Here is a 26,179-nt window from a genome sequence, read left to right as displayed (position 1 = left end):
TCAAATCCCAGTGAAGCCAAGTATTTCAGATTGGGTTGTGTCTCTCAAAAAGACACATTGAAGTTTTAACCTCCAGTACTTCAGAATGTGACCTGAATTTGAAAATAGTGTTATTATAGATGTAATTAGTTAAGAGGAGGTCATACTCAAGGTGAGTGGACTCCTAATCCAGTATGACCAGTGCCCTTATAACAAGATGGCCATGAAGACACAAGGAGAAGACCATGTGATGACAAAGACAGAGATTGGAATTATGCTGCCACAAGCCAAGAACACCAAAGATTGCCAGCAAACCACCTGAAGCTAGGGGAGAGGGAAGGAAGGATGCCCTACAGGTTTTAGAGCATGTAACCCTGCTGAAATGCTAGCCTCCAGGACTCTGAGACAATACATTTCTGCCGTTTTAAGCCACCGAGTTTGTGGTACTTCATTACAGTAGCCCTGGGAAACTAACATACCAAGTAACTTAGAAAGACGTTCCAGTGTCTGCCCAGATGCCCGTTTAGCCCACGAGCACTTCTCGCCTAGTTATCGTTTTGCCCCTCTATCACATCTGTGAGATAACTTGGTGCCCAGCCACATGGGCTGAAGACCAAGGACAGTATGTTTGCAACTGAGACTGCATGTCTTGGAAATACCTAAGAACACTCTGACTGACTCACAGTGAATAGTTTGTTGAATTTGCCAACACTGTGTTCACTTTTTGGGAAGCTAATCATTGTATATTTTTGTTTGTTTTAGAAGGGCAGTGATTCACAGTATGAACTGTGCTGCTGTCATGTAGCAGCATGTAGATATGTCTACCTTGTAGGAAAAACTGTGGGGTTTAAACAACTATAGATTATCCATGAATTTGTCCTTTTGTCTTAATTTTCATTCCCATATTTAGCGAGATTGTAGTTTGTCCAATTTTAGAAAATCAGTATGCTTCTTGGCTTAAAAAAAGTAAAACAAATTTATAGTTTATTCCATACTTTGCTAAAAAAATAAGTCTTCACTATGAAAATAACTGTTATGTTGAATGAACATGTGAAATATGATTTAAGACCTAATTTTCCTTTTATCATATCAGGAGAAGAGTCTAGAAGTATCACCAATATCACAGAATACCTTGTTCTCTAACATATTTTCCCCCAACCATCTGTTTATATCCCTGATTTATTCTCCTCCTCTGAAAGAATACCCTCTATAACCTGATTGGTGCCTGAAATTGTAAAAGTGATCCAATTTTTTTTATACTGGGCATTACCTTCTCCTGGCAGATATGATTTATAAACAAAACTCATAGTAGCTTCTTTACAGTGTCAAGCACTCTGCTAAATGCTTTTATGGATATCATTGCACTTGAACTTTATAGGACTCAATGAAGAGTAGTGAGATAGGTCCTGATGACGAATCTGAAGTTCAAATTAAGTTATGTTACTAGGTCTAGTAAATGGCATTGCAGGTTTCAAATCCAGGGCTGTTTGAATCACAGTGTATTTCCATGCCCTATGCTCTCTTGAGAACAAGAGTGTGAACAGCAAAAGCATGGGGCCCTGAAAGGGGAAACAGGTAGGTGTCTCAGTGGAGAAAAGAGAGAAGAGGAGCATTAAGGACAAAGCTCTGGCATCTTCTAATTTTGCCTGGGGCCTTCCCTGAATCATTTCAACGACTGGTTTTCAAAGACAATATGAAAAAAGAATGCAAAATATCTCATTGATATTTTTTATATTGATTATGTAGTGAATGATAATATTTAGATAATATTGGGTTAAATAAAATGTACTATTAAAATTTCTTCCACCTGTTTCTTTTTACTTTTTAAAATTAATTTTATTTATTTATTTTTGGCTGCGTTGGATCTCTGTTGCTGCACGCGGGCTTCCTCTAGTTGCGGCGAAGAGGGACTACCCTTTGTGGTGGTGTGCGGGCTTCTCATTGCCGTGGCTTCCCTTTGTTGCAGAGCATGGGCTCTAGGCATGAGGGCTTCAGTAGCTGTGGCACACGGGCTCAGTAGCTGTGGCTCGTGGGCTCTAGAGTGCAGACTCAGTAGTTGTGGCGCACGGGCTTAGTTGCTCCGCAGCACGTGGGATCTTCCTGGACCAGATCTCAAACCCGTGTCCACTGCATTGGCAGGCGGATTCTTAACCACTGTGCCACCAAGGAAGTACTACTTTTTTTTTTAATGTAGCTACTACAGATTTGAAATTATATATGTGACTCCCATTATATCGCCATCAGACACCACTTTAGATGTTCAGATAATCTAGACACCCTGAATAATGTTAACTTAATTTAAAGGAAAAAATGGGATTTGACTGTTTGAGAAAGGCAAGTAGTACTGCAGTTCAAAACTAATACAATTTTTAAAGCACACAACATATTATTTTTTATCTTCAAGATAATACTATTGTTCAAAGTTTAAACTCAATTTCTAAAAAATTGTAATTGTGAGAGGTGAAGGTTTTAGTCTTTGTGGTAGATTGCATGCAAAACTGGACTTAATTTCTCTCTGCTTTTATTTGAGCTGCTTGGCAGCTCCTCTTAGTAGGAAGTGGGGTTTATTTTCCTACTCCTTAAATTTCCAGTCACAAGGGTTAACCTTGTGAGGTGCTTAGGCCAAAGAATATGTCAGAATGGTGATGTTCTGATTCTAGGCTTAGATATCAACAGGCCTTGCACTCCACCTACTCTGCCTCTTGGAATCCTGCCCATCCTTCATGTGAACAAACATTGGGATAGCCTGCTGGAGGATGAGAGGCCAAGTAGAGCAGAGACAGCTGTCCCAGATGAGACCATCTCTGTTTTCTATGGTGCTATAACAAAGTACCACACATTAGTGGCTTACTACAACACTAGTTCATCATCTTACAGTTCTGTAGGTCAGAAGTCCAACACAGGTCTCACTGGGCTAAAATCAATGTATCACCAGGGCTATGTTCTTTTCCAGGAGGTCCAGGGGAGAATCCTTTTCCTTACCTTTTCTAGTTTCTAGAGGCTCCCTGCCCATCTTGGCTTATGGACCCTTCCTTTATCTCCAAAGCCAGCAACTGCTGGTAAAGTCTTTCTCACTTCACATCACTATGACCTCGTCTTCTGACTCCCTCTTACACTCTTAAGGACTCTTGTTAATTGGACCAACCCAGATAATCCAGAGTAATCTCCTTATTTTAAAATGAACTGATTAACCTTAATTCCACCTGCAATCTTAATCCCCCCCCTTGCTATATAAAGTAACATATTCTTAGGTTACAGGGCTTAGGGTATGGACATCTTCGGGAAGGTCATTATTCTGCCCATCACACCATCCTTGGCCAGCCAGTACCTAACTAACCCCAGGAGGTGATTGGAAATGCATGAGTGCGTGGCTGTGATTAGAACTGCCCAGTTGAGCCCAGTCCAGATTGCTGACCTGCAGAATGATGAATTTAATAAAGGTTTATTAAGCACATTAATCAAAAGTTAGCTGGTTTGTCGTGCAACAGAAGAAAACCAATAGTCTTTGAAAAGGTCCAAATGCTAACTGACTTCTTATGTTTCTGTAAAATACTGTAAAATCTAATTTCTGAAACAATCCTGATAATTTGAGGCACTCCATTTTTATTTAACTATTTAATTAATAATTTTTACTCTTTTTTTTTAAAGATAATGACGATATGGTTGGGACAAATTCTGTCTCCCACCTGAATTATTTGCAGCATAGGAAGTCATATTTACCCACCCTTCCCTACCAACATTCTCAACTTTGCTCTTCGAAAATAACTTCTAACAAGAGGGAGGCTTAATCTCCAAGTCCTTGCCTTTGAAATAATAATAACTTGTAGCCTGGCCCAAATTTCCATTAGTGACTAAACAATATTCACTAATTATTATTAATGTTAATAATAATATTAACAACCTCTCCAGCTGTTTAATTATTCTTTTAGTTCTCTTTTAAGTGGATTCAATATGTAGTAAATTACTTTTGGTTTGCACTCTGTTGTATCGATTACACGGTCAACTTTTGGAGGAATCAGGGTTTTGTTTATGGTCAAGGGAAGGCCTTGATATGCCTCATGACGCAAATTCTCTGTTTCAACTGTGAAACAGAAAGATGTAAAAAAGTCAAAGTGGCTTTTTGTTAGAAATGACATTTTACCGTCCTGTGTAAAATCTCAGAGAAACTGGGACTTTTAAAACAGGTTTCAGATGGAAAATAAGAGCCGAGCAGAAGAATTTCTAATTGAGGCACGTGAAGTTTTTACTTTGTAACGTTTTTAACTTTATAACGTTTGATCTAGGGTCTCAATGTTTCCATGTCACGTATTAGTAGCAAATTGTGAAAATGGTGGGTCAACATAATCAGTTTGGTGGCAGTCTCCTAAAACGGAACCCATCTGCCTATGATAGCCTCGTGCTGAAAAAGTTCCCCCAGATGTGTGTGTGTGTATCAGTGGTAAGAGGTTCTTCATTACCAGCCAAATTTATTACTAAAGATCCTGAAACTGGAAAGTCATAAACAAAGGTAATCACTTAGCAAACTAATAAAAATTCACACATTCAAAACTCTTGGAAGTTGAAGGCATCTGCTAATGGTTCCCAGTTTAACAGATCATGGAAATACATTTAAGGATAAATGAATAAGCTGCATCATTGAAATTTCTTGTTTTTTGTTTGTTTTGCTTTTCCTTTCTTCTTAGAGTATTTTAAACTTTGTCACCATGAAATCTTCTATCTGAGAAGTGTGTGAAAGAGTTTAGTTTTCTATTTTTTCACATAGAGAGCAGAATGGATCTGGAGTGACCTATGAAATTCTGAGATTTTTGTTTATTGGGGTAAATTCGGAGGCGTATATGTTTCTTAATTTCATGATTATGTTTCTATTGGGAATCACGGAACCAGATATTAGCCTCAAGAGGATGCCACAATGTCTTTTGAGTTGCAAATTGGATACAGGCTTCATATTTTCTGATGTGGCTAATCATATTCTCACTGGAAAATTGCATCCTTTCCCCTGCACCACTAAAATGGCTTTGCTGCCCACCAGCAATTAAGACATAAAGCATTTCACTTGGACAACTCTTTGGTGCCCCCGGGAGCTCTAAACAAACCTGCGCTTGTAATGATGCTGCCTGGCTCTGTTTGTTATTATTAACTGGGACCAAACAGAGCAACTCACATGTCAGCACATGTGTGTGGTGTGTGTGCACATGTGTGTGATGTGTGCGCACATGTGCAGATGGAGACTCACGGGCCTATTGGAAAATGAGGTGAGAAGAGACATATTTTCCTACTTACAAAAGAAGGTAATGTGCTTAGTGGGTCTTTGTAAGGTGTTTTTACCTCACACATTAAGACAATATTGATTCAATTCAATTAGCCTGATAAGTGCAAATATTAGGTGTATAAAGATCCATAGAGATGGGAGGAGGAAACACATTTATTAAGCACTTCCTGTGTATGCACCTCCATTACCCTCCTCGTATTCAGTGATAGTAACAATAGGTGTTACATTTGCAGCGTATGGATAAGGAAACAGTTTAGGGAGATGAAACCACTTTATATGTCAAAGCCAGGATTCAAACTCAAGTGTGATTCCAAATGCTGTTTTGTGGCCATGATACGAAGATGCCTCTTCACCCCAATAGGAGTTCATGATCTAGTCCAATGTAATGTTCATGAACATTTACTGATACCCTCTTGATTATGATGTAGGTGGATTTTACACACATTTGTCAGAAATGATGAAAGAAATGAGGTTTTAAAAAATATCTTTATGGAATTTATAGTCACAGACACATTTACATAAAAAGAGACACCTAATTGTGTTTTACAAGTTCTACACTTCTTTCTTGTGATGTTTAATCAGGACTGGAATAAAGAAAAGTAGCACTTCAGGTGCCTGTTTAAAGAATCATATTGTCAATATGTATTCAATATTGCTTAATTCTTTAATATATTTCTTACAAGAAAGAAATTAGGACAACCTTTAAGGATAAGACTGTAGATATCATCTGTTATAAGTGTCTATGCCGTAGTTTGAAAGTGCAAAATACTTGACCCACGTATACCTTGTATTTAATTCTTTTAACAGCCACATATTAGGCATTAATTTCCAACTGTAAAAAGTGAGAATCTCAAGGCTGTAGAGGTTTAGTAACTTATAAGTATTGGCACCAGGGTTTAAACCAGTCTTACTCTAAGAACCAGACTATTTCCCAGATATGACATGTTGCCTTCTCAAATACAGACTTGAATAAGAGATATCACTGAGACTGTTTAGGATGATTGCTACATTAATTTGAACTAGAAAGGTCAGAAAATGGACGACAGAGTGAGAAAAACAACAGCTTTTTTTTTTTTTTTAATCACCGAATTAGAATAGCAGAAGGAAGAATTCATAGGTCAAAAAGTAGTTTCAAGTGGTAATCTGCTAGCTATAGCAAGAGCAGCTATGGGAATGACATCACCAGGGAAAAAAAGAGTAAATAGTTTGGCAGACAAGTAATCTACCTCAATTAACAGATCTAAAACAAAACATCAGTGATAATCCTCCATTTCCTTTTTCCTGGCTACAGTGCTGGAAAGAGCTACATGAGCATATGACTGAATTGTTTTGCAAGGCTGGGGTGACCTGCAGCTGGTTCACGGTTAATTGCTGGAACTTCATTGGAGATGTAAATACTGTTAGTCTTTATAGTTTCATGACAGGTACCTGAAGAGCACAAACCTCTATGTAATGGATCGGAGAGCAGTACATACATGCACCATATGTATACTAACATGCACCATATGTATACTAAACAATAATGATGTACATGGAAAAATCTGTTTAATGGCAGAGAAACAGAAGTGTGTAGTGGTTCTTGAGCTCTTAGTTTTGTGTCACAAAAAAGAATTCCAATCCCTTCTGTTCCACTTGCTAGCTGTGTCTGTTTTTCTATCAGTACAATGCATTTAACGCTCTTGGGACAGCGTTATTGTGTAATTTAAATAAATGGATGTATGTAAAAACACTTGGCGTGGTGCCTAGAACAGAGTAAGACATCAAACAATAGCTGCTATTTGTGTTCATGTCGTAGGATGTAGTGTTCTGCTGCCTGACCCTTCTGAAAAGGAAACCAATACCCAAATTTGTCTCAAGTGAGTTTTGGGCTCATAGGATCAACCCCAGAAGGCCACTCGCAGAGCCAAATGGGAGAAAACCCAGTGTCTGACTTGTAGCTGCGGAGGGCGAGTATTTACATTTGGGCTGTGTCTTTGGTCCCTTTTAATCTGGCCAACCTGGTGCTTCACCAGCATGAAATTACTTCCTCCCAAGGTTTTCACTTGCAGAAACAAGAAGACCCTAGAGGCCAGTAACTAGTTGTTTATTTTTAAATGTTCTAAAATAAAAATAATAGTGTGAGACTTCTGCTTCAGCTTTCTTTCTGAAATGACTCTTGACAGGAACTGGAAATAGTTCTTGTCAGTGCAGCCATTATCTCTTGTGACCAAACGGGATGTAGGAGGTTGGGTGGAATTTCTGAGTTCTTTGTACCTGGGCATGAAATGCCTGTCATTTAGTTAAAATAAAGTATTGATTCTTAAATCAAATCAAAATATTGAGTCAAACAAGTGGGTAGTGTACTTGAATTCTCCCTTATTTGTAAGAACTGTTTTTCACCATTTCATGAATAGTGGGGGAAAATAAGGGGGTTATAAATAATGAAAACATGTTTTGGGCTTCCTGAAAACCATAGAAGCAATTATAGGACAGTCTGGAAAAAAGTTTAAATTACCATTATTTCCCAGGAAAAAAAGTAATTCTCTTTCTTGCCTTATCAGATAAGCAAGCTAACAATACGCTTTGAAAACAATTGCAGAATATTTAGTTCCTCGTTTCATTGGAGGCCTGTGCATGAAGCTCAGATCGCTCCTTCCAGAGTCCAGCACTTTCTCTTCTTCTTGGGAAGAAGGGTGTTAAGTGTCTTCAGCATCACTTCAAGGCTTGGGCTTGGGAAAGCCTTAAGAGCAAGACAAATGACTGGTTTTGCTGGAAGGGAACTAGAGAAAGCTGGACACATGTTCAGTGGAATAGTAGCCTAATGACAGATAGCTTTCGCAGATCAAGTGTTGACTTACTCCAGAGATTAAGAGATGACACAATTTGGGGTTCCTGTGTTGTTGCTTCAGGACTTGCAAAATTTAAGCATCCGTAGCCTAGGAGTAAAGAGTGGGCAATGATCTTTCTAGTTTCTTATTTAAATTACTTCCAAAGCTCTAATTGTCCCAGAAGTAAACTCCCACGTTCTCAGCCTGAGAATCTGGATTTCCTTGCTCTGCTTCTCCCTGCTTATCCAGTTCCTGCGGTTCTAGTTCTCTCTTCAAACATTGGGCTTCACATGCTAAACTCATAACAAATGACTGTCACTGTACTACGTCAGAAATGTGCCTCTCAGCCTTTGAATTTCATATTCCTTTTGTCCAGAATGGCCTCACTCCCTTTATTGCCTAGACTAAGTGATAAATTATCATTTAAAACATGCTACTCAGCCCAAAATCTGGGCTGTGTGTACCTTCTATGCTATTATAAAGTATCCCTTATTTTTCTCAATCATTATATTTATCATATTGTAATCTACTGCTTCATTATTTGCATCTACTGCCAAACTAGTGACTTTATTTAATTGGTGTTAGGTGGGGCCTTCTCCTCAGTGGTCTATTTTAAACGCTGCCTGATGAATTTGGTTCAGTTAGGATTAAGACCCACTGGATTAGACTGAAAGCTCCACGAAGATAGGACAGTTGAGTGTCTAGTTCACCATCATTCCCCGTTTTCTAGTTCAGTGCTGGAAACATGGTAAATGCTCAGGAAATATCTATGGATTAAATGTCATTGTATCCCCAATACTTGGTACAGTGTAAAACATTAATTGTTGAATGAATTAATATGTTAAATTCTACAAGGGTTACACACACTTGTAAACCACAGGCTTTACTTTTAAAAAGTGATAGATAGGGATGAGGGGAATTAGAGAAGCACACCAAGAATTTTGATGTAATCACTTATACAATCAACGGTAAACATATTTACAATGGTTATAATGATTTCTTATGGAGAATATCTTTCATAGTGAGGATCTTTCTTCTTTCTGAATGCAGAAATTTTCCAGGTGGTTTGGCAGATGTCCAGTTAATGGAAGCTTTGAGCAAATTCTGTTTAAATGCTTCAGAAAACTGCTAAATCTTCTGAGGTCATTTCCAGACCATTTGCCTTTCTCTGTTATGCACTAAGGCAAGAAATGTTTTCCTCCACTTCGAAATGAGCAATTCTAGGGGCAGGTAAAGAATGCACTCCGTGCAACATGCTATCAGCACCCTCCAGCTGTTTACCATGGTCTTTTTCATTCTTAACAGGGACATCAAGTTCTTTTGGATACTAGTTATGGGTTTATACATAAGACAAAATAAACATTTCCTGGAGGCCTTCGGAGGGTAACTACTCTTAGGTCTCAAACTGCATTTTCCTTCAATCGAAAAAGGAAAAAATAAGATTTAATTTGAAAGACGACTACCATTTATCAGGTTATGCTCTAGTCAGCCAGTTGGTACATTTCTCTTCCTTTTCTATTTTTTATAAGCCTGAAAGCAGTACAGCCCCACACTGTAACTTTCCCCATGTTGAATCACTTAATTTTTTATACTTGTTAGTGGCCATGGCCCGCCCCCCACCCCCTACCCCCCCCCCCCCCCCCCCCCCCCCCCCCGCTCCCAAGGTCATCTGAGAACAATAGTACCTGAGTCACTGACATTCTTAAGGTCTTGTTTGGAAGGGGTTGCTTGGAGCTGCTGTAGTCTGATCTGAGTCATCCCACACTGGGCCAAGGAGGCTAAAGAATTGGACTCTTCCCAAAGGAATGCTTGTTATTGTAGTGAATCTCCAGAAAGAGACATGTAGTTAGAGCTAAGAGAACATGCGCTTTGCCTCAGATTTACCCTTGGACAGGGACAGACTCTGACCTTTTAATCAGGAGAGGCTTAGACGGGATATTTTGTACAGAGTAAATTGGCTTCTGGTGGAATTTCCCAGAGAGACCACCCTGGAGGAAGGTATGATGATTTAGGGAGAAGACCATGAGATTTGGAGTCAGATAGACTTAGGTTTAAACCCTGACTCTACCTGTCTCAGTACGCTGTCTGTATCACGTACTATGTGAATTAGGTAAGATGCTTAACCTCTTTGAGGCTTAGGTTTCTCATCTATAAAATATAATGACTTACTATAGAAATGAAATATTTCTGAATTTGTCAGATGCAAACTTTATTTTAAAATATTAGTTAAAACTATTCTATGTGCTGTACAAATAGAAACAGAGTTCATGCCTGCCTACTAGTCATCTTAAAATAGAGAAACATGTAGGACAACAAACACTTGAATATGGCAGAGCAGAGGAGCATAATGGAAAAAAGCATTGAATTTGGAATCTCAACTCTATCTGTGTAACATGAGACTCACTTAGAAATAATATCTACCTTAATATTTTTGTTTAGAAAATCGAATCGTGTAATGTTTATAGATCTACCTTGAAAGCGTTAATAGCACCATGCCCACATTAATTTCTAAGAACAGGTTGCATTTCTTCTCCTACTGACCAAAACCAAAATATTTTAAGAGTGGGGAATGGTACACAGTTGGGGAAGGGGTATTTTTTCAGAAGCCAGGAAGAAAGATGGTGAATTTAGTCATAATATGCAGCTATAATTAAATGCATAATGTATACATAAACTAATAATGTATACATATGCAACTAAATACATAATTGTAGGCATATGCAACTAAATGCATAATGTATGCATTTTCTCAACTACCCCTTGGAATTAGAGCTAAAGGAGGCAGGCCAGGTATTTGCTCAATGGTGTGAGTTGGTGGGGCTGAGATGGAGACCTGCCTGAAATAGAGTAGTCCTTCATAAACTGGGTGATGTGTTTGTGAAAAAGACCGTGGTGTGTAACACTATGGAGGGAAAGACTGAGGACTCAGAGAAATAGAGAAAATAGAGGTTTGTGGAAAGAGTAATAAAAATGATTGACGTATATGTATTTTTATTTAAACATCACAGTTCATAAATATTCTCAAAGACATCCCCTACTAAAATGAACTAGATTTACTGGTGTTAAAATGTTGCTCCAATAAGTAAGCATTTTCCTGACCATCCTGAATTGTTCTGGAAATCTCCCGAAACAGATTTTTCCATGAGTCATATGTTTTGCAAACTCATTTTAAAACTTTTGGACCCTACTGACTTGAGATTTAACATTTTTTTGCATTTATCATTTGGTTAATTTCCTCAAGTATTAGAAAAATGTTTGTGCAGCCACTCTGCCTGGGCCTAGTCTTCATCCCACAAACCTAGACGGTGGAGCCTCTACTCTTTGGGGGCAGGGACGGGGAGTAGTATGGCTTTGGGGCTCTTTTGTTTAAAAAGATTGAAATACACCAAATACAGGTAACAGTATTGCAGACTTTAAGTTGTCATACAAACATAAAACTGCATGTTCTTGTAATTTGAAGCCCACGTATAATGAGTCACTCATTTGGGTGACACTTGGGAATTGGTATAGTTATGTTATTGTGAATGGATAAAACACTGAGTTTATCATCTATAAGCATTCATTTAAAGTTAGTTTATCAAATGAGCAAATAAGTTTTGTGTCCATAAGTGTGCAAGTCAGAGAAATGTAGTGAGTGTAGGAGGGATGCAGAGAAGGTCTGGGGACATGGGATGTTGATCCCAAGGAGTACCCAGTGGGAGGCCCTCATGGTGGTATGAATATGCTGAAGGGTTGAATGGCGGAAGGAGATGCAAACAAAAATAATGGCAGAAGGCCACTGTCTTGTTCCTTCTTATTTTTGCCTAGAACTGACCTTGTTTAGAAGGAAGGCTTCAGCACTGCTGCTTTTGCTGTGGTGAAGACTTTAGCTGAAAATAGTAGATTGAGCTTAGTTAATTATTGTGGCAACGGCTGACAGACTTCCTTATACAATCCTATCAACACTAATCTTCAGATACGTGAAGAAAAGACTAAGAAAAAATAGAAACCAAAATTTTATGTGTAAATGCTTGACTTATTGTGTTCTTGCTCACCCTTTAGAATTTCTGTGTTTCCTAGTCAAATTTATTCTTTGCCCCCTTAAAATCAAAGCACAGGTAATGGTGGATACATGTCACTGTAGATTTGTCCACACCCACAGAGTGTACAACACCAAGAGTGGGCCATAATATAAATTTTGGTCTTTGGTGATAATGATGTGTCAAAGTAGGTTTATCACTTGCAACAAATGTACCCCTCTGGTTGGGGATGTTGATAATGGGGGAGGCTGTGCATGTGTGGGGTCAGGGGGGAGATGGGAAATCTCGGTACCTCCTACTTAGATTTGCTGCGAATCTAAAACTACTCTAAAAAATAAAGTCTAACTAAAAACAAAACAAAGCACAACAAACTAGATGAGAAGTGAGAGCAAAGGACCATGAGAGATGGGAAAATTCAAATTTGGTTTTGGAGAGCAGGGCACAGGGATCAAGTAAGAGCTCATTGAGATGTCAAATCTGAGATGGACCTTGAGGGAAGGGTGAGATTTATGAGAAGACTGATCTTGATGTAGGGAACAGAATGGGCAAAGACACTGAAGTGTGCTAACAAGTCCAAGTTACATAAGTGGTGTAGTGTGGAGTGGTTGGACTGCGGAGATGAAGGTGACTGATTGGTGGTAGCTGCTGTCATGTTGAATATTTCTTCCTGAACTTAGGGGGGAAATTGAACTGGACAACATGTTAATTGGAAATTCTTTCCGTATTACTAACATGAGACATGGGAGATCTAGAAAAGAATAATGTAAAAATTAATAAAATAACCCTTTTAATATTCCTATTTAAAACATTGTTCTTCAATTTCAAGTCTCTTTTGCTTTGCGAGTGTTGTTTTCCACATTAGCTAATTATACCTTAGAAGTATTTTCGTGGCTATTTTTCCATTTCATTATAATATTAGCCATTTTTTTAAAAAAGCAGAATCATAAAATTAAAAGAACGTAGTATTTGAACAAGGATTTATGAATTTTTAAGCTTCTCTTCTCTAGTTCCACATTCATAAATTGGAAAAGAAACATTTATCTGGCCAAATTGTAGAAAAGAATCAGAAAATATCAACCCAGTAATACCTTCAAATTTCAGCAATTCACCCCATTGAACTGCCTTTGCTTGGCTTCTTTGTGAAGCTTTAGAGACCCCAGAAAGATATTTATTCACTACCAGAGCTACCTTGGTAACTGCTCAGCAGCTATTAGGCTGTTTCTAGTTATATAATTTAGAGTATATGCAGAACTATTTGACTATTTCAGACTCACATGTTTGGGGTTTTGTTTTGTTTGTTTTGTCTACTTTCTTTTATTACAGCTTTAGTTATCTACTAGAAGAATATTGTATTTAAGCAGAAGCGTAGAAGATTGGGAAGTGGTATCTTTACAGTTTTTTCCCAATAAAACGATATTTAGTGAAACTGGAGATTTTAAGAAGTTATTTAAGCATCAATAAAATCTCATTATAGTCTTCAGAAGGGAACCAACCAATCATGCTCTGTTCATACTTGATCTTTCATAGTGGCCCTTCCTAACACAGTCTGAAATCAGGCATCTTCAATCATATAGGTTGAAAAACATCTTGTAATATGCACTTGATCCAAAGTGCCTATTACACTCTATTCTTTGGATAACCTGTGTAAATGTAAATGGACCCTAGAATGATTTGTCTTTGTCACCAGGCATGATTCTGGGCGCTTAAGGAAGCATGTGTATGCTGTGCCTGTCACAAAGTAGGCCCTCAAAAATTATGCTGTTGTTTAATTAATGCAGATGATTTTACCATTATTCTTGTCAAAATGTAAGTAGAAGGTAAAATTGAGATCTAAGTACTTATGTATTAGGTTTAATGTTCAATAGAAAAAAAAACAGTATCCTTACTTCTTAGGTCTTTACAGTTTTCAAAGCCTTCAGAATTTTGAATGCTGTATATGATTACTTCTCTCCATGCATGGATATCTAAAAATTCATTAACAGGTAAAGGATGGAAAGATTTGGAAATAAGATTGACAAGAGAAGATATTTGAGACCTGGGATCCATGGTCTACATTTTCAATCTTCTCCCTTCACAGTATTTCAAAAATTAGTTGTCAAATGTTCTATATTTTTATGTTGTACTTGACGTAAGGTAGACATGAACGATATACACCTAACATTCAGGGTGACTTCATAGGCACATTCTTGTAAAAATCAAAATCTGATTGTTAGTAATAGTTAATAATAAATGACATGGCAACAGGTTAATTTCTTTTTTTAAATTTTTTAATTTTTATTTTTTTATATTTATTTATTTATTTGGTTGTGCTGGGTCTTAGTTGTGGCAGGCAGCCTCCTTAGTTGTGGCTCGCCGGCTCCTTAGCTGCGGCATGTGAACTCTTAGTTGCAGCATGCATGTGGGATCTAGTTCCTTGACCAGGGATCAAACCCGGTTGCCCTGCATTGAGAGTGTGGAGTCTTAACAACTGCTCCCCCAGGGAAGTCCCAATAATTTCTTTAATGACCTATTTATTAGATAAACTCTTCATTTCTTAATGTTATTTAAAGTTACTTATGGGTTCCAATTTTTCAGATATTGCCCACAAATCTAAGTGAAATCAGAAGAAGGCTAGAAGGGAAAAATATATTAAAAATGCATGATTTAGCTGCTTTACCTTTTAAGAACTTGAGAGAGAGTTCAGAAAAAAATTGGAGATATTGTAAACAAATTCAACATTGTTGAATATCCATTGACCTAGACAATGATGTGCTTTAAGAGCTGACCAATATTGATGTCATATGTTATTTCACAGCATGACTTTGGACAACCCCAGTGATTTCTTAAAGATTATATCATGAGTAAATTTTGTAACATGGATCAAATGTTTTGTATTTTCCCAAGAACTAGTCGTATTAAAATGTACTTTTCCAGATCCTTAAAGCAACAAACATTATCTGAGGACCTACTGTGTACTAGGCCTTAGAAATACAAAGATAAACAGATGTCTCTGCCTTCATGTGTAGTGTACCCAGTATGACTTTTCACATGAACAATCATATACTGCCAAAGAAATGACAATCTGAATTGCTAATTAGTCATGAAGAACAGAAAAATTAACCCAAAGAAAATGGAAAGAAACAATTACGATAAGAGCAGAAAATACTAAGTATAGAGAAACATTCAACACAGAGGATCAACAGCAGAGAAGATTAGTTCATTGAAAAGGCTAATAAATTTGACAGACCTTTGACAAAATTGATCAAGAATAAAAGGGAAGTATAAATTGGGAGATTGGGATTGACATATACACACTACTATATATAAAATAGGTAACCAGTAAGAGCTTACTGTTTAGCACAGGGAACTCTACTCAACACTCTGTAATGACCTATATGAGAAAAGAATCTTAAAAAGAGTGGCTATATGTATATGTATAACTGATTCACTTTGCTGTACACCTGAAACTAACACAACATTGTGAATCAACTATACTCCAATAAAAATTTTTAAAAAATGAAAAAGAGAGAAACCACCAAAAAATATTAGGAATGCATGGATGCTGCAGACATTGAAATGAAAACAAGAAGATGTTATAAGCAACTTTTTGCCAGGAAATATGAAAAGTTAAGTGTAATAGAAAAATTCTTGGAAAAACACAATTGACTTAGGAAGGTACAGAAAACATTAATATTCCTTTAACTATTAAATAAAATCAGTAGTTAAGCACAGGAGATTTTTAGCCATGACATAGCAACCAGTAATGAATTACCTCTTGCTAAAAACAACTATAAAACAAGAAAATATGTGAGACAGCTGTTTCTAAGCATTGAAGAATGGGCATCACAGGACTATAATCATTGAAATAAAGGAAAGACACAGGGTGAGCCCTACTATTTTTCCAGGTTGTGTTGTTTTCTTTTCTTTCTTTTTTTTTTTTTTTAGCCTGAGTAGTAGATTCTTGCCACTGTACAGGGATGGGGAATCCATATAGACAAATAGACACGCAATCTCGCTGAGCTTTGGAGGCAGAGATTGGCGTTCGAGTCTGCCTGAGCTGGAATTTGTAATGCAGGGTACCAGAGAAGAGGAAGCTGCACGGAGGTGGGAACCAAAAATTTGTATAAGGATTTACCATGGCTCTTTGGCTGGGGGTGAGCCAAGTGTGAGTAAGGCGAGATTCCACGAGACCTAGCAGGAACGTGCTTACAGGATTGAACAGAGGTTGTGCATTGCTGAAACATATTGGAATTCTGGCCCAATCCGAAAGCAAATACAAAATTTTATTTATATACACAGATCTTCCTCAATTTACGATGGAGTTACATCCCAATAAATCCCATCGTAAGTTGAAAATATCATTAATTAAAAATGCATTTATTTAAAAAAAATTTTTTTCCATCTTTATTGGAGTATAATTGACAGCCACTATGGAGAACAGTATGGAGGTTCCTTAAAAAACTACAAAAATGCATTATTACACCTAACCTACCAGAACGTCTTAGCCTAGCCTAGCCTTAAACGTGCTTAGAACACTTACATTAGCCTACAGTTGGACAAAATCATCTAACACAAAGCTTATTTTAGAATAAAGTGTTGACTATCTCATGTGTACTGAAAGTGAAAAACAGAATGGTTGTGTAGGTACAGGATGGTTGTAAGTGTATCGGTTGTTTACCCTCATGACTGTGTGGTTGGCTGGGAGCTGCAGCTCACTGCCGATGCCCAGCATCATGAGAGCTCTGTATTGGACCAAATATCGCCAGCCCAGGAAAAGGTCAAAATTCAAAATTTGAAGTACAGTTTCAACTGAATGTGTATCGATTTTGCACCATTTTAAGGTTGAAAAATCATTAAACCATCGTAAGTCGAGGACCTTTTGTATATTATCCATTCTATGTTATATCCATATACTTACCTAAATAATAGTGTACTCTCTTGCTCTCTCCCTCCCCCACCTCTTTATATATTGTTTTTAAAAGTAGTATAAAATAACTTGTCTGTATGAAAGTGTGTCTGTTCCCCAAGTCCTGCTGGAGTAATTCCTAGGAACAGAATTATCCATGATTTATCCTGTCTTACAATTATAACGTTAACATTAATTTGTAAAGCAGTGGGTAAGAAGTTGCCATCTGATCTTTAAATCTAATAATCTTAATACAGTACTGAATCATAGTAGAGGAGCTTTGAATTCACAGAGTATTCAAATTATTTTGAAATTGATCTGGGCTTAACAGTTCTCAAAACTGATTTTCTAATGAACTTTCAGCTTTAACTTTTAAGAATTGGGACTTGAGAAATTAATTCAGCTTACTTTGTACTTTGGCATTCAATATCATATATTTGGCTGCATACAAAATCCTTTGATGCAGAGTTAAAAACATTGAAGACTTTTACAAGTCAAGAACAAAAGGAAATTAGATTTTTCAGGAAGAATTTTGAGTTCTAGGTAGAAACCTATACTATTCCTGAGTTGAAAACTTTATCCCCAGACATTTTTAAACCTTGGAAAATAAAAAGTAGTCATCTGTTTAATGTAGAATAATGTTATTTTTAGTCACCTTGCGTATGTGACTAAGACGGCACAAATTATAGATAGAAGACCAACACAGTCTTGAATTATTAGCAGGGGAACAAAAACAAGACCTCATGGTATAAAACAGTCTTGACCCAGTGACTAAGTGTATTGCACAGCTGTTTGAACTTTTCAAAAGCCCTGCTATCTTTATAACGCACAGTTTTAGCTTTCTGTGTTGCATTGTGTGTATCTATGGTTATTCATGCTGAACCGAGAACAGTTTATAGATGATTATTCCTAGCATCTAAGCAACTTTACTGGTACTATTTATTTTGGTCACTTTCTGTTGGCTTGGATGTTTGCAAGCCTATTCACGTAGAAAGTGGAAAGAGGGGACCATGTAGAGTGGCTCTCTGTGTTTCCTAGAGGTATCATAAAGTCATTCACAATTATTTGTGAAGTTTGAGTCCCTGTAATGACTAGTTCTGTAGAGTAGAAATGTATATGAGAACCAAGAATATACGATTTTACCTTTCATTGTGTGGTCACCTTCCTAATGAGCTTGCCTTTTCATTTGGCCAGGTATTTTGCTTCTTAGCTGTAACATATCAAGACTTCCAAACTCCATACACCTAATAAATAAGATCCATATTATTAGAATTATTCAGTTGAGTTGTATCACTCTTCTATATATTTGTCTCATCCTTTTTATTTTTTAGCCCTGAAAAGAAACCAGTTTCCCACATATCACTTAAAAACATGGCATAAAACAGTTGCCACCTACATCCATTAAAGATTTATAGATCAATATTTGAAATTTACCTATAAATTTTAGACTTCAATTTTCTTTACTTAGACTTTAAGTGGAAAAATGATATCGAGAGTGTATGATAGCTTGTTTTCTCATGTGATTCTTTTAAAGTTTACAATTTTGAGCTTATCTTCAGAATTTAATTTATGATCATTGTGTGACACCTGAACTGAGTGTATATTCTTCCAGATAGGATACTGTTTGCTTCAGCTAAGCAATAGGGGACATTATTTACAGAGTGATAATTCCTTACCTTGAGCTTTCTCAAACCCCACAGGTAGTTTAAATTTGAACCCCAATCCTGTAGTTTTGAATATTTTTCCCCAAAGTCTAGACAAAGACCAGGAAGTTTTCTTGACATTTCTCTTTGCCAGGAGATCAATATTTTCGAGACACCCTCTCCTGCCCCAGCCCTGAGGGTCCAACTTTATGGCCAGGATCTATATTTTAACTCACCACTTTGCCAAGTATCTAAATTAAAACTCAGGGCTCTTTAGGTTCTTGGGATCAGCAAATACCCACAGGGGAAGATTTAATTTCAACCTTCATTTGTCTCTCCACTAACTGCTTCCTTACCCTGGTAGGACCCTGGAAATATTCCTTCTTTCTTTCTTGTTCAGAAATACTTTTTCACGTGTAAAATGTTTACTTAAATATAATACATATACATAAGAATGCACAATTTATAAGTGTACAGCTTGATGAGTTGTTACAAATTAAACATATGCCTATAACTACCACCTAAATCAAGACAGATAGCATCAGAGCCCAGCCACCTCCTTATCCTCTCTAAAAGCATTACCCTACTTACCTGGGAGAGCCACGACCCTGACTTTTATTATCTTTGATGAATTAGCTTTGCCTGTTTCTGAATACTAGATAAATGGAATCATACAGTATATATATACTCTTTTGTCTGTAAATATTTTTGCACAACATCACATTTGTGAGCATTACCCATTTTTGTGTGTACAGTAGGGTTTTTTTTTGTTTTTCTTTTAATTCGACTGCCATTTACCCATTCTATTTGTTGATGGATGATAAGGTTGTTTCTAATTTGGGACCGTCACAAATAAAGCTGCTATGAGCATTCTTCTATATGTCTCTTAGTGAACATATGTATGCATTTCCATCTGATACGTAGCTGAGTGGAATTGCTAGGGTATACACGTTTTCCAAAGTGGTTGTCCTCATTTACGTTCCCATCAGCAATGTAGGAAAAGTTGCTGTTGCTCCACATTCTCCCCAGCCCTTGGTGTTGTCATGTTTGTTTGCTTGTTTGTTTGTTTGTTTTAATAGTAGCCACTCTGATGAATGAGCAGTAGTAACTCACTGTTTTAACTGGAATCTTCCTGTTGGTTAATTACTTTGAATACCTTCCCATATGCTTATTGGCCATTTGGCTATCCTCTTCAGTGGAGGAAATTGGTCTAATGAAGAAGGTTTTTTGAGTTGTATTTTTCTTTATTTTTGAGTTCTTTTTCTATTCTGGACATGAGATCGTCATCAAATATATGTATTGCCTATATCTTCTTCCACTCTGTGACTTTTCGCTGTCTTAATGTTCTTTTAATGAAAAAGTTAATTTTAATGAAGTACAATTTTTCATTATTTTCCTTTATGATGAATGCTTTTTTTGTCCTGTTTAAGAAGTCTGCCCTTCTTCATTCATGAAGGTATTCTTTCGTGTTACCTCCTTGAATCTTTATTGCTTTGCATTTCATAGTTATACATTGCAATTCACATGAAATTGATTTTTGCTTATTGTCATAAATCAAGAGACCATATACTTGACCTACTGTTTCTTGATTCCCTTTTCTGTTCCATTGATATATTTGTTTTTGCATCAATACCACATTGTTTAAATTACTGCAACCTCATAATAAATCTTGAAATCTGGTAGTGTGAGTTCTCCAACTTTGTTATTCTTTAAGAATTGTTTAACTGTTCTTGACCTCTTGTGTTTTCATGTAAATTTTAGTACCAGGTTTTCAATTTCTGTTGAAATACCTATTATATTTTATTTGGATTTTATTGAATTTGTAAATTAATTTGAGGATATTGAAAGTTTTATAGTATCAGTTCTGTCAATCACTGAATATTTATTGAAATCTTTTACATTTCTCTCAGTAATATTTTGTAGTATTGTATAAAGTATTATACATCTTTTCTTAGATTTATTCCTATATATTTAGATTTTATGCTTTCATAAATGTTATCACTTTTTAAAACATTACATTTCCATCTGTTTTTGTTAGCATATGTAAATATAAGTGACTTCTATATCCAGGAACCTTGCTAAATTCACTTATTAATTCTATCAGTTTATCTATAAACATTTAAATTTTCTATATTCACAATCAGGTTTTCCAGTTCTTGTATGTTTTCTTCTTTCTCCTTTCATTATTTAACCGGGTAATGAATAGTTGTGGTTTTAGCAAACACTCTAGTTTTATTTCCAAACTTTGGGGTAGGCTTTCTGTATTTCACCAGTAAGTATTTTGTTTACTGTAGATTTTGTAGCCATCCATTATCACGTTAAGGATGTCTCTGTCTATTGCTAGTTTGCTAAGAGTTTTGATAATAAATTTCTGTTACATTTTATCCAAATTGCTGTTAAGTTGTTTTGTCTACTGTACCTTTATTATTCATTTTCTCCAAAAGGTAAAATTTTAGTTTTGTGCTTGAGTAAAACAGAGGCAGTCATCTGTTTGGTCAACATGTGGGTGATTTTAAATGTCTAACTTTTCTTTTAAAGATTTCAATCTAACCTTCCCATTTTTAGTTCCCCACTCTCTGCCCCATGCAGTTTGTAACCCCCACTTTAAGAGCACCGGATGCCTTGAATTCCTCACACGGTTTCCAGGGTTCTTAGTTTTCTTTCTTACTGGCTTCCTCATACCTGTCCTCCTTTACCCTAGTTCTGTTGACGTTTAGTATTTAACGATCTGTAACTTGCTAAATTATTTACCATTATTCCCTCTGCTTTCCAGCCTCCAATATTCTTATTCATTCATTTGACAAATGTTTTTGAGTTAGGATGGCCAGATTTAGCAAATAAAATCATAGGACACTCAGTTAAATTTGAATTCTAGATGAATAACAGATTTTTTTTAGAGTAAGTATGTTCCAAATATTGCATGGAACACACCTATACTAAAACATTACTTTCTCTTTTTATGAAATTCAAAGTTAACTGGTGGTCCTGTATTTTATCTGGCAAGCTTATTATGAACACCTAGTGGCTCAGGTATTATAGGTATAGATGATACAGTGGAGATAAAAATGGTCAAAAATCCCTGCTCCCAGAAGCTTACATTCTACTAGATGAGACAGATAATACACACAATAAGTAAATTATATAGTATATTAGAAAGTGATAAATGCTATGGAAAAAAATGCAGTGGGTTAATGGATATTAGATATGTAAAGATTGGGATTGGACTTTAGGCGTGTTGGAAAAGGTATCAATGAGAAAGTGAAGTTACAGGTAGCATTTGAGTTGTGTAACTCTGGGGAGAAGGGTACCCCAGGCAAAAGGAGCAGCACATGAAACCTGAGGCAGCAGTACAGCTAGTATGTTGGAGGCAGAAGGCAAGTATGGACCAAGCAGGTTAGCAAGGGCAAAAGTGGTAGGGCAGGTCAGGAAGAGAAATCCAGACCAGGTAGGGCATTGTGGGCCGTTGTGAAAATTAGGAACCTCCTCTTAAGAGGCAAGGGGGCAGTGGAGTGTTTAAACATGACTGATGTCATTAGAATATCTGACATTGTTAAAAGAAACAATGGCCGCTATGCTGAGAATGGGCAGCAGTGGGTCAGGAGAGGCCAGGGAAGAGACCCCTGCAGTAATCTAGGCAAGAGATAATGGTGGGCTTTACTAGTGTGATAGCAATGGAAGTGGTGAAAAAACGGCTAAATTCTGAATATATTTTGATGGTAGATCTAACAGGATTCCCTCATGGATTGGACATAAGTATTATCTCAAGAGAGTTGGAGTCCAGGATGATGCTAAGGTTTTCAGTCTGAGGAACTAGAAGGATGGTTCAGTTCTACACCATTTCTCACCTATTTTAATCCTCTCTTTTCTTATTTTTATCCTCATTGCTTTATGCTTGTTTATATTCCTTCAGTGATAGTTTAGTAGGGCTCTGGGTTGAAGCAATGATAAACCTGTGTGTTTAACTCAACATGTTTATCCAGAAGTCCATAGAGTTGTTTTGATAAATTAATTTTACTTAATTTTGATTCGTGGCTAAGAAACACCTTTGGCATTTAACTGTAATGTGATACTTTATTTTTTAAAAGGTGATGGAAATAAATGTCCCTGACCCAAAACAGTGTGGCTCAAGTCCATGTAACACATGTGATTCAATTAGAATTTCCTTGCTGTATTTGGTTACTGTGGAGAGAGATTATTTTTACCCTCGTGCCACTGCCAAAACGATATGCATGAATTAACTTCTCTGTAATTAAACTAGTCCATTTCTGTATTTTGAAATAACTGATGGTAATTATCCAAGAACTTTTATGTGCCCACAGAGATGCTGCATGCCCTGAATAATTCCACAAGGCATTGAGAAAGGTCCAACTAAGCAGAGCAGATATTTAACATTTTTATTGAAAAATATGACAAGGATCCATCAAAAGAGCTAGATAAATATATAAGTTGTTATAATCAGTACTTTCTTAAATAGCTTCACTCCCTGTTTGAGCATGGCACGTCAGAGTTTTATGCTATTGTTGGCTAGTCACTCTTTTTTTTTTTCCTGTTTTGTAGAAGAATGTTAAAAGTTTATTGGGTTTGTTTATTTCTTTTAGGTATTTTCCACATCTCCCTGTCCTTTCCATGGCCAAAAGTGATCAGCTAAAAACTGTTAATAAAGAAACAAATTATCATATTTTTTAAGTGATATATTGTAAAGCATTCTTTATATGAAAACCTGAAAATTTTAACAAGAGTAATTTGGGCAACCTGAGGCACTCATTGAAGATCAATATGATGACTTTAAGTTATTTTGAGAATCAGGTATACCTTCTGAATAAATTAAAACATATAAAATTCAGCAAATAAAAAGTGCACTTGATCACATTTTAATTTTTTTCAAATTGTTAATACAGATGTAAATGATCGGAGAATCAGAATTCTCAAGGTTTATCTTGAGTGCTTCTTGGCACTCAAGTAAGTGCCTCTTACTTACTTAAATAATTTGTGTGATCTATTTCAGTGGCAGCATGCTAATTGGAATTCTGTTTATATCTCCTGGCATTATGCCTCTCAAATTAGAGTAACTGAATCTCTGGGAAGCCATGCTGGGATGGTCAGTGGTTGATACCCCAGGATGAACAAGGTAACACTTCCTGGAGCATCCATCTTAGAATTTTTTGTGAAGACTTTCTATGTTTAGGCAGATATCTGTTAGTGTGTAACACAAAGGAGACATAAAAGAAATTTCTCCTTGCCAGGGCCCCCTTTGGACTGTATCTCAACCTACCTTCCATCTCCTCTACCATTTGGGTACTTTGATATAAATATTTAGGAAGCTCATTTTGACAGTCTTCAGGAAAGTCCCTATGATGCTAGCACATCTTTCAGAGATTTCTAGGGTTAAATACTGATGATATCCTATTTCATGACTCACAAAATATGCAAAATATTCTAGAATAGCCTGCAGAATGTGATGTAAATGTCTAATTATCCTACTAAGTTGCCCAGTTTCCTTTCTTACCAGAGCATGCCTACTTTTGTCTCAGCTAAGTCAATTCAGTGACTTTGGATGGCATTTTTCAGTTCTGTATAGAAAATAATTATAATAGGTATGAATTGAGAGCTTTCTATGTATGAAGAGCCAGTTTTGTATTGTCTCTTTTAACTATCACAGCAACCCTCTGAGTTAGGTAGTATTCTCATCCCTTTTTACATATGAGAACTTGGGCACAGACTGGTCAAGCTACATTCTCAAGCTCACACAGCCTGAAAGAAAAGGATCCAAGATTTGAACTCAAGTGGTCCTTGTTGGAGGCTCTACCTTAACATTGTTCTTTGTCTGGAAATCATCTTGAATTAACAACACTCCTTTGTTTAAAAAAAGCAAACAAAATCCTTATAATCATGGATAGCATGCTGACTTCTGCAAAGTGACGTCATCTGTGCTTAACGGGTAGGATCCAGCTGCACACAGTGCTCAGCTTCTATGAACAGCATTGACTTACATACACTCAGTTGCATGGTCAATCTCAAACCAAACTATGAAGTTGATGAAATTCATACTCCCTTTTCACAGTCCTCAGCTTCCACATTCTTGACCTGCCTTTGCACACTCCAGCTGCTTTCTAACCTTCCCCTGTTGTGTAAACAGAAGAGAACTCGATACCAGCCTTTAAAGTGTGGTTGATGGATTCCACTTTACCTGGGTGTGAATGAATTTCAGTAATGTGCATCATCTCAACTAAGCATTTTCATTCAAGACTTTGGTTTTATCTCTAATGGAAGGATTTGAGTCCATTAAAATACCAGCCTCAGTAACCATGTGGTAAGATAACTTGAGTGTGAGAGGCCCTGGAACTAAATCTATATCATCATAAGTTACCCCATTTAATGAGACTGAGAGGGTAAAAATGGTCTAAAGGAACAACACCACAGAGTTTGTTTGCTTATTCAGACCTTCCTTCCTTTGGTACCACTAAGGCTAACAGCAACCCATCAGTTACAGCAGCAGACATTTTTCAGAAGTTTCTGGGGGCAGAAGAGCATGTATCCCATTGCTATCATTTTCTTCCAAGACTGAAACAGGTGTCTAGGGCACATCCGTTCCTTCCACATACACTGCCCACCATTGCTGCCTGTACAGAGGCTTCAAGATGAAGCAGCTCAAACCTCCTGTGCATTCTGATGCTGTGACATTTTAGTAACCAGCAATGGGCAATAGCTTTTATAGAAACACTGCTCTTGTGACATCCTGAAATACCTATGTCTTTTGTATTACTTTGATCTCTGATAAGAAGTTGCTGAAGATAAAACCACCTTATTAAAAGAGTTAACACAGTGGACGTTTCCCTCTGTCATACACAGTTTTTAATCTGTGTATATGTTTATCTCTTCCACTGGACTCATTGAAGTCATGGACTGTTTCTTTTTTCTGCATCCTCAGTGCCCAGTAGAGCACTTGGTACAGAGACAGTGCTCAGTAAATGTGGACTGAAGTAATTAATGACTAACAGAGTGGATATACAAATTTGTGTTGAGTCTATATATAACTCTAGGCTCTGTAAGAATATGGTTAGAGTAATTCTCCAACAGATTTTAGTAACATCATAAAGTGCCCTGCAGTATTAGACCGCATAATTTATGCTATTAGAATACGATACTGGCACAGGCAAAAATCATCCCATTCATTAACAAAAATTTAGAACTTAGCTTATAAGTAAGTACTAATTTTAGATTATTTTCCAGACAGGCTCCAATTTAAGGAATATTTTTAAAGAGTCCCACAAAAAATTTGAAACTGGCTTTTTAAAATTTATGGCTTAAGTTGTATAAAAGAAAAGACAGTAGTCCTTCATTACATATCACATAGATTTATAATCCTCTTTGAACTATGTCTAGCTCCACTCTCCCCTTCCATTCTAATGTCCTTCTACTTCCCACATGCAGCCTTTCTCCATGCAAACCAGTATCCTCAAAAATCTCCTGTTACCCAGCACACTGGGCTCTTTATGGCCTTGACTCATTCCAGTCCTCCTCCTTTTAATAACTCCTTCCCCGTCTTTCATCAGTCCAACTCAGAGTCCAATTCAAGT

At 36.8% G+C, this 26,179-nt stretch overlaps 1 protein-coding gene across 6 annotated transcripts in view; it reads left to right on the top strand.

The window, feature by feature from the left end:
• The window catches only part of LOC137204532 (uncharacterized), a 285,170-nt gene that overhangs the window by 91,063 nt on the left and 167,928 nt on the right, over positions 1-26,179 (top strand). The window lies entirely within an intron of this gene.

The sequence above is a fragment of the Pseudorca crassidens genome, chromosome 13 (assembly GCF_039906515.1).
Source record: "Pseudorca crassidens isolate mPseCra1 chromosome 13, mPseCra1.hap1, whole genome shotgun sequence".
In the NCBI taxonomy this organism is placed as follows: domain Eukaryota; kingdom Metazoa; phylum Chordata; class Mammalia; order Artiodactyla; family Delphinidae; genus Pseudorca; species Pseudorca crassidens.
Note: the sequence above shows the minus strand (reverse complement) of the source record. Positions and strands in the feature narration are given on the sequence as shown.